Raw genomic sequence first — 7,663 nt, forward strand, 5'->3', positions numbered from 1 at the left:
TTGTATTGTAGCTCCAGATTCAAGAACAGAAATTTATTAATTTCCCACTTTAGCACGGCAGATAAAGACATGGCAATATAAATTTGGGTCATTTTAAGCCATCCTCAAAAGTTTGAGAATGTAGGCCTATGTCTATAAAAGATAGAAAAGAAAGTCATGTTCATTATTTTACAAAAGCACAGCTAACCGTTGACTGTACATGTAGTCAGCCACCCCAGCAGTCTTCGTCAGACTTGTGCACTAAAAACACCTTGCCGATTCGATGTCTTTCCCGTTAAACGTGATTAGCCTAAAGTAAATTCGCACCGAGGAGGAATCGCGTTGTTGATTAAAAGAAAACCATCTTTCAAATATGAAACTTGAATTCGGATAATCCGATGATATTGGTTGAAATTGCAATAATTTGGCATCCCTATGTATAAATGTATACAGTACATTATGTACGGTATATCTATAAAATTTTCTTCTCGTTAAAAAAAAGGCGAAACAGGTTAGTCTACAGAACGGGATTACTCATGATTTATATATAGATATGCATGTACAGTACATGTAAATCATGTACATGTATTTTAATGTATTAGTTACCAATGCATTGGTTAGGCCTCTGCTACATTGGTTTAGGCCTCTGCTACCTGGTAAACTATCTTGGATTTTCCAATCTGCGCATTGTTTGTTTGTTTGTGTGTGTGTGTGTGTTTAAATTGAAAAACAATATTGTACTCTATAATGAAGAAAAATCTAAATTACTGAAGGCCAAAGATATGAGTATGGAAACATTTTCTTTCTCTATAAGAAAACGCAAGCAATAGGGTTAACAAGTCTGTTTGCTATGCCTTCGCCATCCTGTGACTCGTGACGATGTTTCGTGAAATATGTCGTCATAACATTATTACAATGGATTCTAGTTTCCAATACGAATTGTTAAGGTGATCCCTTTAACACTACGATTTTCTAGTGTTAATATATTACAGGTATTATAATTGTAGAGTATTAGAATGTTTACTATTATGTTATTAAAAATTATGATGTAGGATTTTCTTTGAAGTGGATTACTGTACATTTAACTACAGTTCAACTGCACTACACACAAGACTACAAAGTACAGGAGGCAGTGATGATGCAACAACGAACTACAATTTAAAACCGAGTGAATGCAGTGAAACCGTTCAACCACGGTTTTATTAATAGTGATGAACTAACGAGCGTGGGCATGAAGTCCATGTTCCAATGGCAGTTTATCGATCCTATAATCTTTCATGGCTCTACACATTACAAGACTTTTACAATTTGAATATGTCACAATAGAAAACAAATGGGGAAGTGATATCTAGAGCAAAGTCATGTTTTCAACTCAAATGATAGGCCGATTTTGATTTATTTATATTGTTCTGGTCTATTGTATAGTCTTTTATATTATTTTTGAAGTGCAACCAGGGAGTTGTTATAGTGAGGTGCAACTGATCATTTGGGTTTTATATTATTTCATACTGTATTATTTATGTACTGTAGTTTAACCACCAAGGAAACCAACTATCCTGTACACCTTGTACACCATGACAATAAAGTTGATCTTGTATTATTACCTTATCTTGTTTTAAGTAAGCTTCCCTTATACCAAAATTTGTTGTAGGCCTGTTGTAGCTTCATATTGTAAGTGTGCATTGGTAGAATAAATAAATGAAATGGAGTGTTGATTACCATATATTTATTTCCTGGTGGTTAGTTCCTTGAATAATGATTTATTCAGATTTATCATTTCTGTTGTTCATGAACAAAAAAAAAAAAAAGAAACCAAGCGCTCAGTTTAGCACACACAGATTGCAAGTTTAGGTTCATAAAATAATCTAATAAAATGTTTGCTATTCTCAAATTGATAAGCTTAATGCGCTAGTGGCGATGAGTGCCGTGTCGTTGTTACTAAAAAATTAGCCCTTAATTATATAAGCAATAAATCATATAAATCATAAGTAGGCCTACATCAGGTGTTTTCCACATGTGATTGAACATTTTGGCTCGTTTTGAGTGCTCAGAATTTTCTTTCAATACAATTTTGTTTTTATAAGAACAAGTAAAATTTTGCCCAGGCTCAGTGTTCTTTTTCGGCCAATTTCAGGCCCCAAAGTTTTCAATATTTTGTTTTTATTTTGGCACACTTTTCGAAGATGGCCAGACGTACTGCTGCTACTGTTGTGACTAGCTTAATTTATTGATTTTTCTAGGTAAAATAAAAACTCATTGGCATCACAGTCAGCCTCCATTTGTTCTTATTTTATCTATTTAATCTCTGCCTCAGTGTTTTTTTTTAAATAAAATGTGCTCTAAAAAAATTGTACAGTATTCAATCATGTGCGCATTTATATTGATGCTGGTGTTCACTGAATCACGCACCATGGAACACAACCAAAATGTTACAAGGCACTACCTATAATTTAAAATATCAGCCCAACCGTATATTCTGGTTTTTGTGACGACATATTTAAGGGTGGGTAAATAATATATAGAGGCCTTGGGTGCGAAAGCTATTTATTATGGGTCTTAGGAGTTTAAAGGTTGTTGACCATAGACCATGAACCAAAGAACAAAAAACTATTTAAAAAAAATATAATTTAACCGTTTCAATTCGCGTACATATAGGCCAGTACTGCTTCAAAGAATGAGGTAGCCCGACACAGTTTTGGTGTGATGCCGCATAAAATAATACGGTGCTGCGGTTAGCCCTGACCTTTTCATACAAAAGGCTTTGTTGGGAATTGCGGAATTGTAGTACAGTATTTTAAATATACTGTATAATTCGCTCATACTGACGGAACTGTTTTGTTAGTTTCGTTATTTTCGGATCGTTTATAATAATAATAATTATAATAATAATAATAATAACAGCAGCAACAACAATAACTAGTGGCGAATTCAAAGGAGGGGTGGGGGGACTTCAACTACTGTACTTAAAATTAAAAACAGTTCTGAAATGCATGTGCGCTATCGGTGTGTCCAACAGTGCTCCACCCCGGATCGATTTCGAAACAACGTCGCTGTCACACCTATAATCACCTTATTTTGGGGGTTAGCGCCCCAGAACTGATCATCGAGCCTCCCCCCACCGCACTGCTACACCACTTGTTAGCAAGATCTGTATTGGCGACATGCCGAAGTTAAAAATTGTATAATTGTATGTTATAAAAATACAATTATGAAATACAAATGGTTAAACTAATTCAAAGGACATTTGATATCTATGCCTAGCCATTGGGCCTACTTATCTTTCTGTATAGATTTTACAGCTATAAAAGCCTGCTGCATCCAATATAAAACCTGCGTGTGAACATCTTGTTTCTTTGACGAGGAAGCGCTGGTGTAAAAGGAAGTGCGAGGATCGTTGATGTAATGGAATTATGGTTGATTTGTAATGAAATGTTAATCTTCCCATTATTTCCTCCATGTATTAAACATTTAACGTGATTTTCAAGATCATGATCTTATCATAGCTTGGGCAGGTTCACATCGAACGATGATGTCCAAGATCATAATGTTGGTTCGATGTGAACCAGTTTACATTGTTTAATCAGACTTGGTTTTAGTTGTCTGGTACAACATTCAGATCTGTTTCTACATTTCTTAATATGTTTATAGAAACTGATAGCCTAAAATACACACACGCACGTACATGGCACAGGGATTAATATATGATTATTGCAATAATAAATATCATATTGTTATAAAAATACAATTAAACACATGTAGGCGATACTGAAGTTAATATAAATTTAATGGTTAAACTGATTCAGAGCTTTCCATATCACGTTGGCATAAGGTACCAACGGAGAACAGGTATTCCTGGTAGGAGCCTATATAGTGCATAGAGGAATTAAGTTTACACTACTGTAATTCCTCCATGTTCAGAGTAGTATAAGTGAGTAGCCTATATTTAACCATGAGTCATGGAGCTCGCCGTCATTATAGCCAAAACCCAAACATGAATTCTTATTGCCTAAAAAGCATTATCAAGCATTGGACGAGTTGGAAAAGGGTGGTTACGCCCCTTTTCGAAAACATGCCAAAAACCCCTATTAAGGGGCCAATTTCCCGTGTTTGGTTAGTATATTCAGAGGTACCCATATTTAGGGGACACCCCTATGGGACACTTTTTGGTCCCGAGGGTGTCCCCTTGATAGGGGTTCTACTGTAGTTTCTGTCTTTCTCTAACTATCGAATTTTGGACGTTTTCCTGTTAAAATTCCATGGATGTCAACACACCGAATACGGAACTGAACTGTCTATACAGGGTACCGTAGTAGTAGTATTCCTGGTAGTGGCCTCTGCAGTAGTAGTATAATGTATTGTGTAAAGTACAGTATACCGTAGTAGTTTGAACCATGAGTCATGGGATTCACCGTCATTAGCCAAAAACCGAACATGAATTGTTATTGGCTAAAAAAACTGATCGCGTAGACGGTTTTCGACAACCAATCAAGCATTGGACCGAGTTTATAGTGTGGAAGCTAAGGTGGAAAAGGGTGGTTAAAACAACAATTTTTTTTAAAGGGTGGTTACGCCCCTTTTCCCCCAGTTTTTAAATAGGCTTTTTGTGTCTAGAAATCAGTTGTACAACATATCAATTTTTTTTTCTGAGGAACCTCTTTAACTGTGCAACTGTTCTCGTACCTCAGAGCCGCTGTAATATGCCTATCTATTAATAGTTGAGAGAGGTTTTAAGAACTAATACACAGATTCACTTACTGTATCATCAAATGAAATGAACGACAATTCTGTTATTATTTATTATTGTGCATTTATTATTAAATTCCACAAGGAGTTTTTAAAATCCTGTATCATATTATTGTGATAAGTAAATGTAAATTAGGCCCTATATATTTCATTAATACATTTATTGCAATATTTTAAAAAATGTAAAAAAAAAAATTTATAATCAACGCTTATTTACATATATTCTTTAAGTCATAGGACAATGAATTAGTAATCAAAAAACTAAAACCTAACTACTACTGTACACTTAAATCGCATTGCTAATTTTAATATAAAGTGAGAACAATTTTAAAAAAATCAACAGATCACAATTAATTACTTTTTAACTGTACCGATTAAACCTGGGAGCATTCTACCGCTATCGCCTCCTTGGTATGATTACAAATGTTGCTTGTTGAAACATTTCTGAAAAAGCAATTGAACTATTATGTTATTATTTGTATAAATAGAAAAATGGTTCAACATGTTTTAAAACAATGCTAGTGATTTGGTGGCTGTAAGCTCTTATTGGCCTAAGCCAGCGACCCAGTATATTAATTTGCTTTTTCTGCCAGGACCATAGACACACTTTCAAACCATCTACCATGAATCGGCCATGTCTTAATACATAAAAGAGTCATACACCAGAGCAGATGGGTGCTTCTACCCCGTACTACCATCCGGAGCCCTACGTGTCACCAAGCATGGTGAAGTATGTCGATGAAGGACAGAGTCGGGGCCTCCGGTCCCTTTATTACGACAGTGTTTGCTGTACAATTAGTACATAAAAAATAAAGACTTGGTAAATAGATCTAACAATAATAATGATTTTTAAATAAAGCTGGAAATGTAAATGAGCTATGCGCATGGCAGGTAAAATGAAGTGGTAACCAACAATGATTCATGATTCTCATTGTATATCTGTAACATTTATCTGAAAATTAAGAGATTTGAAATATGTTACAGATAAAAGAATTGGTTAACAAGCAACAATTGACAGAATACTAAATAAAAAAATTAAAGCAGTATGTGTACACAGTCACAGACGATATAAACTACATAATAATGAATTATGAGAATAACTACAGCTGTACTGTAACATATCAACTGACCTGTACATCATATGCCTTTTCCCACTTCATTCATTTTACTTCCACTCTTACTCTACCATTTTCTGTTGAATTAAAAGACATAAAGTAAAGTGTACATTGTAAAAAAGATGGTAGACAATTACTTTCACAATAACTCAAATGGGGTTTTTCACTATTTTTGATGCATGTTTGTATATTGTAAAAGCGGTATATACAAACAGAAATTGTAAACTTACAAAGGTCTAAAATTATCTTTTAAAAAAATATAGGCCTATGTTGTCAATGTACTTATTTAAGTAATGTCTGCATGATAGATCGAACTTCAATTGACAATTCAACTTGTTTATATGATTATTTGCAATATATTTGTTGATCAGCCAATTGGGTTTTTTCACTATTTTTGATTATTGCATGTTTACAGTTTGTAAAATGGGTACACACTGACAGAAATTGTTTTCTTATGTGTACTCCTTGGTTAGGCCTACTTCTGTTGTATTTGTTTGAGAGTACCAAATAAATGTTGACTGAATTGAATTGAATTGAACTGTTCATGCAGGGATTATCAGGCGTATAAAAACATTTTTTTTCTTTGTTCATCACCTTAAAATTATCTTATGCGTAATTTATGGCAAAATGCATACAAATTCCTTTTAAGCATATGCCTCCATGAAGATACTTTGCCTTACTTTAGTTTTCTAAAGATGGTTTTGGGAGTAATGAATTTGCACTGATTTTCTTTTGTGGTATGCAATTGCTGTTGATCTTAAGCTTGTGATTTGTTTAGGTATAATAGGTAAACATCATGTAAGGGATCTTCAGAATCTACTACCGGCAGCAGGGGCTGATCAGTAGGGCCTATACAGTGGTACAGTAACCCCTACTCGTCTTGAAAATGTACGAAGGGTGGACCTACGATTTATAGTTCTTATCCGAGAAGCTGTATTCATTATGACATCGTACCGTACCTCATGTACTTTCAATTTAATTCAGTTCAAATCTGCAATCTACAGCAAGAATCAGATCCCATATCTATGCATGGTATCATCATATTTCTCATTATTATCATATTAAGAAAAGTATAATATTATCAATATTGTCATGCTATTATAGAGTAAGTGTCAGAGAGTGATTGATAAATACAATAGGCTGAATTCACACTTAAGTGATATATGGGAAAACTCGGAGTAAACTGCTGTACTACATGAAAAAGACCTGGAGGTAACACAATACAACCAGTGGCGTGTCTAGAGAAACACCGTACCGTGTATGTGATAACAATTATTTCCATAGTCCTTGTTGAGTCCAGATTTTATGCTATCAAACGTCTCAATAAATCGTTTTGTTTTTCTACAGCCTGTCGATCAAATTTGTTCTTAACTTCCGTTGAAAAATTACCGGTACACATAATACAAGGTTATTGACACTAGGCCTAGTTATAGTTGTAGCCGCAGTCGAAGCTGTCGTCGTTATTGTTTTATTATCATTATTGTTTTATCACCATTAGGCCTATTGTTTTTATCATTATTATTTATTATTATCACCATTATTATAGTGTTAGTACTGTACCCAACAATTTGTTTGTTCAATCGTTCGTTGAAACAAAAAATTATGACAACAAGGCATGTAGACTGTAGAACACTTCATTTATTTTCGAAAGAAATTTTCGGCCAGTCCCCTGGCCTTCATCTGCTTTACTGAATGTACAAGTTGGCTGTTACTGGCCGAAAATTTCTTTCGAAAATAAATGAAGTGTTCTACAGTCTACATGCCTTGTTGTCATAATTTTTTGTTTCAACGACTTATATATAATTTGAAGAACACACGTGGATTTA

At 34.3% G+C, this 7,663-nt stretch overlaps 1 long non-coding RNA gene across 1 annotated transcript in view; it reads right to left on the reverse strand.

The window, feature by feature from the left end:
* Window positions 1-3,790: 3,790 nt before the first annotated feature.
* Window positions 3,791-7,663, reverse strand: part of LOC117106136 — a 24,744-nt gene continuing 20,871 nt past the window's right edge. The window contains exons 2-3 of the long non-coding RNA XR_004445005.1: window positions 5,853-5,914; window positions 3,791-5,166 (exon numbers count right to left, since the gene is read on the reverse strand). This is a non-coding gene — a long non-coding RNA (uncharacterized LOC117106136). The remainder of the gene's footprint in view (window positions 5,167-5,852; window positions 5,915-7,663) is intronic.

The sequence above is a fragment of the Anneissia japonica genome, unplaced genomic scaffold (genome assembly GCF_011630105.1).
Source record: "Anneissia japonica isolate Jap-2015-1 unplaced genomic scaffold, ASM1163010v1 scaffold288036_len564833_cov171, whole genome shotgun sequence".
In the NCBI taxonomy this organism is placed as follows: domain Eukaryota; kingdom Metazoa; phylum Echinodermata; class Crinoidea; order Comatulida; family Comatulidae; genus Anneissia; species Anneissia japonica.